Source organism: Suncus etruscus, chromosome 10 (assembly GCF_024139225.1).
Source record: "Suncus etruscus isolate mSunEtr1 chromosome 10, mSunEtr1.pri.cur, whole genome shotgun sequence".
Taxonomy (NCBI): domain Eukaryota; kingdom Metazoa; phylum Chordata; class Mammalia; order Eulipotyphla; family Soricidae; genus Suncus; species Suncus etruscus.
Genome location: NC_064857.1, coordinates 111,996,714 through 112,009,455, shown reverse-complemented (window position 1 = coordinate 112,009,455; position 12,742 = coordinate 111,996,714). Strand labels below are relative to the sequence as shown.

General features: G+C 38.5%; 1 pseudogene; it reads right to left on the bottom strand.

Annotated features, from left to right (window-relative positions):
- LOC126020301 (N6-adenosine-methyltransferase catalytic subunit-like) overlaps positions 1-12,742 on the bottom strand; it is a 162,408-nt pseudogene that overhangs the window by 11,980 nt on the left and 137,686 nt on the right.

Genomic DNA, 12,742 nt, shown 5'->3' with positions numbered 1-12,742 from the left:
TGTTTCTGGGTCATACCCAGTGGTGCTCAGGGCTTACTCCTGACTCCGTGCTCAGAAATAGCTCCTGGCATGTACGGGGGACCATATGGGATGCCAGGATTTGAACCACCACCTGTCCTGGGTTAGCTGCATGCAAGGCAAATGCCCTACCGCTGTGCTATCTCTCCAGCCCCTGTATTTCTTATTTTAATTCTAAAATTTTCTGCATGTTCTCTTTTCTCCCTTTATCATTCCATGTACCAATGAGATGTATAGAACTTGAACTTTGTTTTTATTTATTCTTTTTAACATGGAATTGACATAAAATATTGTATCAGTTTGAAGAAAACAATGATTTTTGTATCTGAAATTTTTACCACCGTAAGTTTAGTTAAGATCCATCACTTCATAAAGTTACAAACCTTCTCTTTCTTGACATGAGAGCATTATAGATATACTTTATAGATATACTCTTTCAAATATGTAATATATTATTAAATTCCTTCACCAAGCTGTGCATTTTCTCCCTCTGACTTACTAATATTATAACGGAATTTGTACCTTTTGACCATTCATCTCACCCATCCCTACCCCCTACCTCTGGAAACTGTAAATTTATCATCTGTGTCTATAAGTCCAGAGTATTTTTTTAGATCCCACATTATGTAAAAACATAAAATATTGGTCATTAATGAGAACTTAGTTTTATAATTGAACTCTAAAGTAATAGGCTTTGATTTTATAGTGACTTACTCTGTCTTCTATTAATTTTATTCTTAGTCTTGATTAATATCTATTACATTTAATTAAATTATATATATTTAATAATTAAATTATTGGTTTATTTCAGGCTGTTAATTTTTTCTCACAATTATTAAAATGTAGTGTTTTCATTATCTTTTATTGCTAAATAGTTCAACTTCAAAATTTCAATTTTTTCTCCTAGATCCTGGCAGCCTGATCCTATACTATCTCCATAATTTTGTTTTATCAGAAGCGTACATTGTTGGAAATATAGACTATATTATATACTTGGAATATACAGTGTTTTTTAAGTTTATTTCTACAAGTTATATATCTGAGAATATGTATTCACCTTTTCAGATGGGCTCTTTTGGTAATATGACCTAAAGCTTACATTCTGCTATTTTAAAAATAATTTAATTAATTAATTAAAATTATTTTATTTTGGTTTTGAGGTCACACTTGGAAGTGTTCAGGCATTTCTCTTGGCTCTACACTCAGGAATCACTTGGAGGGTCAGGAGATCATGCTGGAGAGCAAATCAGGTCAGGCTTGTGCAAGGCAAGTGCCTTATCTGATGTAATATTGCTCATTCTCCTCTTTGATTTTCAGTTTTTGGGAAACACCTGGTGGTCTTTAGAAGCTATTATGGCTTTGTGTCATATCCCTTGATGGGATTCAGGGGACCATATCAGGTGCTTGGGATGAAACCCAGGTTAAGTGCATGGTTGATAAGCACGGTATCTGCTGATTCATGACTTTTCAAGGGCTTATTTCTTTTCAGAACTAAAAACAGTCATCATCTGAATATACACTTTCCTGAAAAAAAAAAAACTCTCTTGATTTTGATTTAATAAAGATTTTCCATCAATTTGATCTTATTTGTTTTCTTATTTTTAGCAAGTGTTAAACATTTAGCCTATTATTAAAGTCTTTTTCTATCTCTATAATTTATTTTATATATAGTTTATATAGGTTTTTTATTATTTCAAAATATTTTCAGGAGAAAGAGAGGTAATTTTGCATTCTGCCATAATGAACTAGAAGATTTACCCCATTTTCAATCCACAGTTAAAATTCTATAGATTTGGTTAAAATTGCCTTTCGTTTGCTAATGAAAGTACCCTGAGTCCCTAGGTCTGCACTATCTGTAGGTTTTAAAGAGGTCTTAATCCATTCCAAGGAACTTCTGGAGAAAGAGCTAAAATAAAGTACTTAAAAAAGAAAAAAAATATTTTTTCACAGATTACTTAACATGACAACAAATAACCAATAACTAACTGTTAATGTGAAAAAAAAACTGCACTCCATCTAGGAAAATGTCATTCAAAGTCACTTTTCTGCAGAATAAAATAATGAGAAATTTTAACATGCAGAAAAGTTGAAAGAATTTTATAGTCAATATCCTTATACTTAATTTTGAAAACTAACTTAAAAATTTTGGCTTATCTCATATATAATCATTTTTCTTGCCATCCATATATTGTTTCCTTTATGATATACCTTCTATTAAGGTACAAACATTATTGTAATTTAGAATATTAAGAATAATAATTCAATTCTTTTTCATTTCCCATCCCCATATATCCTTTACTCCTTTTTGCCACCCTGACACACTCTTGTGACGCTACACAGTGAGTTTTCCTTTAGATACCAACTGACCTGTTCTGCTGAGCTGGTTACTTGGGAAAGTGGTTACATCTCTGAACCAGACCCATTTCTTCACGGATCAAGAGAGAGGATACTTGTCTGCAAAGCCTTTCCTGGTTCAGGGGGTTGACAATCCTTTCTCCTGTGAATTTGGATCACTTTGAGTAGAACTATTTCTCGATTGGCATCCTGCAGGGAACCTTCCTTTAAAAGTATGTTTCCCTTTCACTCTAGGCTTCCAGATACATACATGTGTAGTTGTGGACTAGAGACCAGGTCTTCTATATTTCTCTGTTTAAAGCTGAAGAAAATCCTGGAAGTTATTAAATAAATAAATGAGTCATTGCTTACCTGCTTAGATTAGGCAAATCAGTTCAAACAAATGTCATAATCATGGCTTTTTGATCAAAAGTTAAAGTAGAAGTGTCCTGGCTACAGGGCGATACAATCCTCACAGAGGGCATAGCATTATTGTTCCTAAAAATGGCGAAGTGGGAGCTGGGGGCTTGGAAGTGTTACTGTACTGAGTTCGATCCCTGGCACCCTATCATTCTTCCTCGATACCCCCAATAGTAATTACTGAGTGCAGAGCCAGGAGTTATCCTGAGCATCTCTGGGTGGGACCAAAAAACAAGCAAGCAAAGAAGTTAATATGTCACAAGTGGGGTTCCTTTTGTGATTTCACATTTAGCACCTTAAAGTCAAGGTGGCTATCAGTGGACACTAATGGAACTGATCAGATTATAATCTCAAAATTCATGGACAATCTGAATCTGCTATGCTAGATGTTTTTTTTTTTTTTGCCAGAATATTTCACTTTGGGGGAGGGGTTTGGGCCACATCCTGTGATGCTCAGGGGTTACTTATGGCTATGCGCTCAGATACCTCTCTTGGCCCTTCACTTTTTTTTTTTCATTTACATACCTCTCCTGACCCTTCACTTTTTTTTCATTTATACATTATTTGATTTAAATTTATCTTAATTTTAAAAACCAGAGAAGATCTAGAGGTACCACAGAAGCTAGAGGCACCTGACCCTGGTTTAGATTAGACCCTGGCATGGGTGGGTGTGGTTGTGGTGACTCCTGAGCAGAACCTTGGCCTTCCTGGCGTCGCAGAGCCCAAGTTCCATCACATCCTCCTACAGTATTGCAAGTCTGACTGTTGGTCTAGTAACATGAGTGACTTAGGGATCCCCTGAGCACTTTTGGGGTGGTTTCTTATTTTTTTTTTAAGATCAAATTTAAAAACAGAGTAAAGGTATAACACTGAGGTTAAGATACTTGTAGCTGGTCCCAGTTTGATCTGCAGCTCAGTAGCTCCTAGAACTGCCAGAGATGATTTATAGCACAGAGTCAGGAGTAATCCCTGAGCATTGCCAAGTGTGGCCAAAACAGAACAAGCCAAAACAAAGCCAATCAAACATACAAAAAATAAACTGGAAGGGTAGGAAAATTAGGATGAAGTAGTCAACTATACCAATAAAGGATGAAACTGGGTCTCCTGGCAAGCCTAATGAATATACTCAAGCTCATTTTCAATAACTGTGACTTATATAAAGTTAGAAATCATATCACTTCAGTAAAAATAAAATATTTGTAATGAAAGATAAGTTAATATATTGGTAATAGATTTTTCTCCAAGGTTAATTTTAGCAGTTGATCTAAGAATACCCATCTCAATAGCATATGTTATTGCATCCTGACGCAGCTTTTCTCCGAGTCACATCTTTCTTTGAATATGTTATCTATCTCTCAGATGGAGATTCAAGAGGCATTTATACTAATAAACACAGGGAAGGTGTTATATGGAGACACATATATGGAATAAGGTATGCATTGTACAATTTACATTCATACAATTAGTGAAGGTTTTGCCTTAAATGTCATACATTTGAGGGAAAATTAGATTATTTGCCTGAAATTACTTAGATGCACTTCCGGTCATGGTCATGTTAATTTGGGGCTTATTCTCTTATATGCTTATCTTGATGGAGGGGAGAGACAGAGACAGCGACAGAGAGAATAAGAGAGACAGAGAGAGACAGAGACAGAGAGACAGATAGAGAAAGAGAGCTGAGCAGCAGTGCAAGACTCAGGGTATATTGGTTTTCTTTAGTTCTCACTGCTCAAAAGCCTGGTGAGGGCATTCCTGATGGTTAGATCTGGAAGGCCTCTTGTGCCTTTCCTAACATGTCTGGGTGCTGGGCTACCCAGATTTTGCACTGGGCAATCTTTGTTCATGGGAGCAGATAAATGAGCTTACAGGGGCCTTTTATCAGCTGCTATGTTCACAGAGTCCAGATGATCTTCAAGGAGCTGCTTAGAGATTTAAAGCATGGGTGTGTCAAGGATGCTTTGATTACAGGGTTCCAGCCACATTCTTGCACCAGTGTTTACATAAACTTGAAAAAAGCTGCCACTACTGTTCATTGCCCTGGTTTTTCAACCTTAATGGCATTACATTCCAAAGACTAGGAGAATTTTCACCTCCTTCAACTCTCCTGCTAGCTGTTCCCCCAGATATGGCACTGGAGTGCTAAAATCCAGTTCTTGGGCCTGGGCAGATGGACTGTTGGAGATGAGGAAAAGTGCTATCATTGCATACACAAAGTTCAGCCTGGAAAGGCTAGTACTCTGTTTCTGTGTATGAATCAAAATGCAGAAAATTAGAAGTTGTGCCTGCCCATTTACTCTGAAGACAAAGACTCTGTGGCATCATTCCCAAGTCACTCTCCTCTCTAGTTTCCTCTCCCAGGAGGGTATTCTTTGCTCTCTTTTATGGCCATTCTTTCTGATAGCAAAGGCCAGGCTCTGAGAGATTGAGCACTGTTCTGTTAGTTCAGTATTGCATAACAAACAATAGAAGAAAACATTAGTAATTAAGATTCTTATCCCTAGTGAAGAGCATATGCTTGCCTTGCGGCCACTTTTTAAAATATCTTTCCCTATTTCTTTTTTAAAAAAATTTTTTTTGAGACCATTGTGCATTAGAAATCCTTCATAGTTGTATTTCAGGCATATAGTGACAATGAATTAGGGCCCTTCCCACCACCAGCATTGACCTCCCTCCACAAGAGTTCCCAGCATGCATCCCATATCTCCACTATTAGCCCCCTGGTCTACCAGTGTAACAGGTCCATTTTATGTTTATATTGTTGTAGTTTGGATCTTTTGACTCTATTTTTTTTTTTGCTCTATTGTCCTTGATTGTGGCTTGGGTATTTAATTCTGACTCCCCCCCACCCACCCACCCACCCACCCAGTGCACCTGAAACCACTTGGCCCCTGGGTCCCATCCACTTCTGTTTTCTTTTATCAATTTGTAAAAAGATGTAGAAATATAAGATGCGACAAAGTATTTCATGTCCTTAGGGTCTATGCAAAAGGCAGATGCCCCTATCAAGAAGATATAAACAAAATTTTAAAAAAAAAAAAAGGATATTTACCTCTGTGTTTAGGGGCAGTTTTTGTTTTTGTTTTTGTTTTTTTGGGATAGGCACAGCAAATGTTTGGGAAATTAGAAAATAACCTTGGCCTTAAAAACAGGGTGTTTCTACCCATGAAGTATACTGTCATATGGCTCCCGGCATACTAATTGTCCAATCCCAAGGTCTTTTTTCATGGTCTCAGGAAAAGTTCTACCCAATCACAGTTGTCACAGTTAGGATTCTATAATTAGAGATCTTGGGTTTTGCACAGATCCTATGTCAAATCCCAGATGTCACAGAACATCTTCTAATTTCATTTCAAAGCAGGGAAATCTGCCCTTAGAGCAAGTTGTTACTGTTTCCTCCTCATCAGGAACCCACCCTTAGAGCAAGTTGGTGCTAGGGCATGATTAAGGCCTTCCCTAGGGGAGTTTGATTCCTAGTGCTGCTGCAAAAAACCATGCTGATACTAAAAAGGGGGGGAAATCTTATACATAGAAACAAGCTCTTATCTACCAGGGATAAGAACTCATAAATTTTATAATACAGGATTGCCTCCCATCCTGAACTTTTGTCATGGGGACCCAACTTAGACTCCATGTGACCCTCTAACCCCAAACCCCAGATCCCAACTGTAGAAACAACACAATTCCCTACAACAGCACTAGGAATCAAACACACCCGCGGAGCGCCTAATATCACCCTGGCACCAACTTGTGCCAGGCTGATACAACATCCTGACAACGAAGAAACAGCAAAAACTAGATCTAAGAGCAGGTTGCCCTACCTCATCACCTAAAGGTAAGATAAAATCAGAAGACACTAAGTCCTTGATATGCACAAAAAATCAAGATCTCTAATTACAGAAGACAACCACACTGGGCAGAACTTTTCCTGGGTCCAATAAGAAAGACCTTAGCCTAGGCTTCAACCTAGAATATGAACAAAAACCAAGATCCCTAATTCCAGAAGTCTGAATTTGACAACTATGACTGAACAGAACTTCTGAAACTATAATAAAATGCTTTTCCCTAGGTTTCACCCTAAAATCTGTGGAAAAACCAAGATCACTAACTACAGAAAACTGACTACAACTGTGATAGAGCAGAACTTCTAGAACCACAAAGAAAGACTATCCTAGAATTCATCCTATGACCTGTGCAAATACCAAGATCTCTAATTTCAGAGGACTGATTTTATCAGCCACAACTGAGCAGAACATTTCCATAAAAAGACTTTGGGGTTCGATAATGAGCATATCTAGAACCTAGAGTATAGCCACAACAGTACATTTCAAGGGTGGAGAAACCCTGTATCTCTTAGGCCAAAGGAATAATTTTTTTTTCAAATTTCCCCAATATTAACTGTGCCTATGCAAAAAGAAAAAAGAAAAAAAGGCACAAAACCTCACTACACCTGTCCTCCTTTTTATCTTTTCTTTTCTTCATTTTTGTGTTGTTGTTTAGTAGTTGTTTTTGTGGCTGTTGTATATTCTGTCATTGCTTCTTCTTCTTCTTCTTCTTCTTCTTCTTCTTCTTCCTTTCCCCTTTTTATTCTTTTAAATTTATATTGATAACACCTAGATGGATTCCTCCCAGCCTGTTTTTTTTTATTTTCTTCAGAATCACAGAACTTGAATCATTCTTTTTTCTTCCTCATAAATTAAGAAAAAAAAAAGAAGGTGAATGGTACCAGGAGCAAACAATCACATGAACATTAATTGGAAATAAATAGTGATCAGGCCTAAATATCAAACCCAAAGTCAATGACAACAGAATCAAGATCTACAACAAGTTATATATAAAGGGGACTGATTACACTAGCAGTCCAGGATGCAAAGAGGGGAAATATGGCATGCATGCTTGAACAGGGGAGAAGCGAGGTCAACACTGGTGGTGGGTAATTGCCCTAATTCACTGTCACTTTGTACCTTAAATATAACTGTGAAAGACTTGTAATCTACATGGGTCTCAAAAATTATTAAAAAAAAAAAAGAGTAAAAGAAAAAAATATCATGCTGAGGATGGGATCCAAGATTTGGGGTTGGACAGTCTATGTCTGATCAACTGAGGCCTAAGTCAAGTCCCATGACAAATATTCAGGGTGAAAGGCTGCCCTGCACTATAAAATTTATGAGTTCCTATCTCTATTAATAAGAACTTCTTCCTATACTTAAGATTTCCCCATTTTAGTGTGCCTATGAAAAAAGAAACATGCTACATGATACTACTGGTGCATATGGGGGTAAAAATAACAAGCTAAACAATCTCTATACCCTGGTTCTAAACTAAACTCAGATCCCAAGAAAGACTTATCTACTAGTTTTCCTAAGGAGATTCAAAAAAAGGATGAGAGAAGCAACCTTTATATATGGAAATAAACACCAAGAATAATAACTATTAAAGAAATATGCCTACAGAAATATACAAAAGAAATACAGATATCCCCTTTAAGACTTTTGAGATGGTGGTGGTGGGGGGGGGAGGGTAAAATAAAGGGAATAGTTTCATACCGTGCTGCGGTCTTGTAGAGTCTGTGATATGGTTTGGCAGAAGTCAGGAATCAGGTAGTATCCTCAAGGTGAGGGTCTATCTGGTAGCAAGCAATAGTCCACAGTAAGGGGAAGTGGAAGAAAAGGGGCCACATTGAATGAGTCAGCAGGAGTGGTGGCAGCAGCTTCTTGCTTGGCCTGACACAAGGCAAGCTAGGAGGCTGTCCTTTCCCTTTGGGAGCTAGCTGGAAGCTTGCTGTCTCCCCTGTTTTCCATAAGATTTATCAAATGAGGTTCTATGGATCTATCAGAGGAGCATAAAGGGATATAGTATATCACTTAATGAAATGAATTCCTCACCAAACATACTTTACTGCTGTACTCTCGTTCCAGCACCCACAGAAACAATTTTCTGAAGGCTCTTCCCAATACTAGTGTCAGAAAGCCCAGAAAGCACACCAATAGCACTCAGTGTCAGTGGGGATTATAGTCCTCAGAAGAGAAAATGCTGTCCTCTACAAGAGCCCTTTCTGTAGTCTCTCCTCATTGTGGGCAGAGCCAGTATCTGAGTAGCACCGAACACTACAGCTGCGTGGATCAGAGCAAGCTTAAGATAAAAAACAAGTGGAGCCAGAGAGATAGCATGAAAGTAGGGCGTTTGCCTTTCATGCAGAAGGATGGTGGTTCGAATCCCAGCATCCCATATGATCCCCCATGCCTGCCACAAGCGACTTCTGAGCATAGAGCCAGGAATAACCCCTAAACGCTGCCAGGTGTGAACCCCCCCCCAAATGGATAAAGAACAAGCAAGTGGGTGAAAGTCACAGAATCATGTTCAGCTATTTTTAAAATGAGATTTTCCTATGTTGAGGATAAAGTGAGAATCCAGAAGAATCAAGAAGAGGGATATTCTTTTCTGGCAGTCTTTAGGAGGTTATGAGATTGCTTTAGTGCAATAATCCTACTGGTCACTCCAAGAAATTTGATCTCATAGAGTAAACAAGCCAGGCACCTGTACAGTTTAATTGCGGAAGAAAGCTGCAGTGACTTCTCCAAACTGTAGCCTGTGAGTTTGACCCTTAGTGGAGCTGTGTATACTGGGCAGCATTGGTGAAGTCTAATATCTTTGAGCCTCAGACACCCCTTGAAGCATCTGACCAGCATGGATTCAGGTGAGCATCTGAGGTAGGCTGCCATGTGTCAGGAGTCAACTCCTTTGTTTTTAGTCACTGGCATAAAAAGTAAATTATAAAGGGATTAAATTATAAATTAAAACAAATGTAACCCATATTGACCTATGCCCATACCAATTTTCTGTGTTATACTCCTGGGGGAAAGGAGAAAAGAAAAGGTAAAGTCAAGAGTGAACGATTCTTGATCAATTTAAATTTCCCTTTACCCTTACACCCAAACATTTGAGTTGGAGGAGGACAAGAGTGGCACACAGAACCAAACACAAACCCTGACAATCTCAGAATTGAAGCATGCAAGAAAGACTATGATTCCTATTTAGGATTAGATTGCCCTTAGGAAAAAGCATGTGAGCTGAACGGCTGTCTACAAACATGAACAGTAGTTTAGGAAGCTGTGAGTGAATTATCATGGTCTTCTCAGCACCAGGGGCTTTGTTTAGGGGGTTCACAAAAATCCCTTCTGAGGGGGTGAAAGAAAAAAAAACCTTCTGACTGTTAAGATGTCTAACACTTAGTGGGGGTTAGGCTTGAAGTTTTGTCTTTTTTGGCTGAGGGTAGGGTTAATTCTTGGGTCTTGCCAAACATTATCATTATAGTGAAATAAAAGATCTTGTCATTAAGTGGGACATATTTGTTTTATATGCCCAGTTACAGGCATTTTCTGTTGGAGTCACCAGAGTCACTCACTAAGTGAGTGTTTTTAGAATAGATTGTCCCCAAAATTATTTCCCTATGGGCTTCTAAGCCAAGTGTATCAGGAAACTGCTCTTGCTTCATAAAGGCAAGTCCTGTTGTTTCATTGAGCCGTTTCCACTCTTGTATCTTGGAGCTATTTCCACATAAATGCCGGGTTTTCCTTCTCTTCAGACCCTTAGAAACCATGTCCACATCCTCCTGTACTTGTGAAATACAAGACTCTTTCCACTGGACTTTTTTATTCGACCCTTTCATTCCTATGCCAGCTCCTATTTTCCTGCAGAAGTAGGGGTTTCTATCTATCTCTAACCCTCCCCCAAACTGTCTTGATACCATGTAGTGAGAGCCGCTTTTGGCACTCTGCTACCAGCAGAGTATAATGTCTAGCTCTTAAAAAAATTGTGTTTCGACCACCAACTACAGAAGATGGATTAAAACGACACTGAAGAAGCATAACTGCTAGAACCACAAAGGAAGACTTCATCATAATCTCCATTACTTGAGCTGCACAATCACCAAGATCTCTAGATACAGAGGTCTGATGCTACCATCAAAGACGAAGCAGAAGTCTTCCATACACCATGAAAGCACCACGGGGAGAGTAAATGATCATGCAAGGAGTCTATAGTTAATCCCATGACAGTATACTTCAGGGCGGGGAGAAACCCTGTATTTCCTAGGCCAAGAGAATTCCCTCTACGAAATCCCCGATAGTTACTGTGCCTAATCGGGGGGGGGGGGGGAGAAAAGGGGAAAAAAGAAGCACAAAACAATCATTTTTCCACATATTTATTTATCGATTGATAGATTTTTTTTGACGTCTTTATTTTGGTGTAGAGATTGAGTTGATGTCTCCAATATTATTTTATTTTATTTTATCTTCTCTTTCTCTTTCTTTTTTGCACTCCAGCATGATTTGATTTCAGAACCGAGACTATTTAGTGGTGCTTGTCTTTATTGCTGTAGTGCTCACTAAATATTTAATTTGATATTTCTTTCTGTATTGTTGTGGTGTTTCAATTACCTTTTTCACATCCTCTCTCAAACTGAGGTTGGAAGCCTCTAGAGGGACTTTGCCCATTTCCAGCGTATTTGACTTTTTTTTTCTTTCTTATTTTGTACCCCAATCTATTGTTTTTCTTTTCTTCAAACAAAACCACATACCTCGATTTATCTAGCTCTGCCTCTTAAATAGAGGGAGAAACAAAGGAGGGTTCCAGGACCAAACAGATAAATGATCACTAATAGTAAGCCAGACAAAGAGGGGTCCACCTACTCTAGAAGCCCTGGGGGTGATGGTGGGGTATATGGGTTGTAGAAAGGGAACTGGGATGGTGGGAGGACATATTTGGTGATGGGTATTCCCCTGATTCAATGTTAATATGTACCTAAAATACTACTGTGAAAGATATGTAAGCCATTATGATAAAAAAAATTGTGTTTTAATCAGAAATGTTCTTTGACTTACATGTATTATTATATTATATTAATCATATTATATTATATGTTATGTTACATATTATGTTATGCTACTTCACCTCAATATGTTAATCAATTTTGTCTCTTGAATAAATTCTTTGTGTGTGTGTGTGTTTTTCGGCCACACCCGTTTGATACTCAGGGGTTACTTCTGGCTAAATGCTCAGAAATTGCCCCTGGCTTGGGGGACCATATGGGACAACGTGGGATCGAACAGTGGTCCTGATCCTTGCTAGCGCTTGCAAGGCAGACACCTTACCTCTAGCGCCACCTCACCAGCCCCTTGAATAAATTCTTACAATAAAAAATTGTGTTTCAGGGCTGGAGTGGTGGTACAGTGGTAGGGCATCTGCCTTGCACGTGGCTTACCTAGGACAGACCATTGTTCAATCCCCCAGAGTCTCATATGGTCACCCAACCCAGGATCAATTTGTGAGTGCAGAGCCAGGAGTAACCTCTGAGCATCACTGGGTATGGCTCAAAAACAAAACAAAAAATTTTTTTTGTTTCAGGGGCTGGAAAGATAGCACAATGATAGGGTGTTTGCCTTGTGCATGGCCAACCCAGGACAGACCCTGGTTTGATTCCCGGCATCTCATATTGTCCCCTGAGCCTGCCAGGAGCAATTCCTGAGTGCAGAGTCAGAAGTAGCCCCTGAGCGCCTCAAGGTGTGACCAAAAAACCAAACCAAAACAAACAACAACAAAGATCCCTTCTGTTTCAGATAGTGTACTGTAAAGTTCTCAAAGCTTACTGTAATCCAAGAGCACTCTAGATATTAGTTTTTAAAAAACTAATTTCTAGACTTTTGCCCAAAGTGATTATGTCCTGCAAATTGTTTTAAAATATTTTTATTCCTCATTTTATCCTTTTAAAAATAAATATGACAGTATTTACCATGTCAGTAGAATCTATTTTGGTAACAAATTTAATCTATATAAATATAAAAAATTGGGGGCTGAAGAGATAGCATAAAAGTGAAGACTCTTGCCTTGCACCTGGTCTAACCAAGTTTGATCTCTGGTTCCACATATGGTTCCTTGAATCCCACCAAGATTTTTTCCTGAGCACTACCAGATT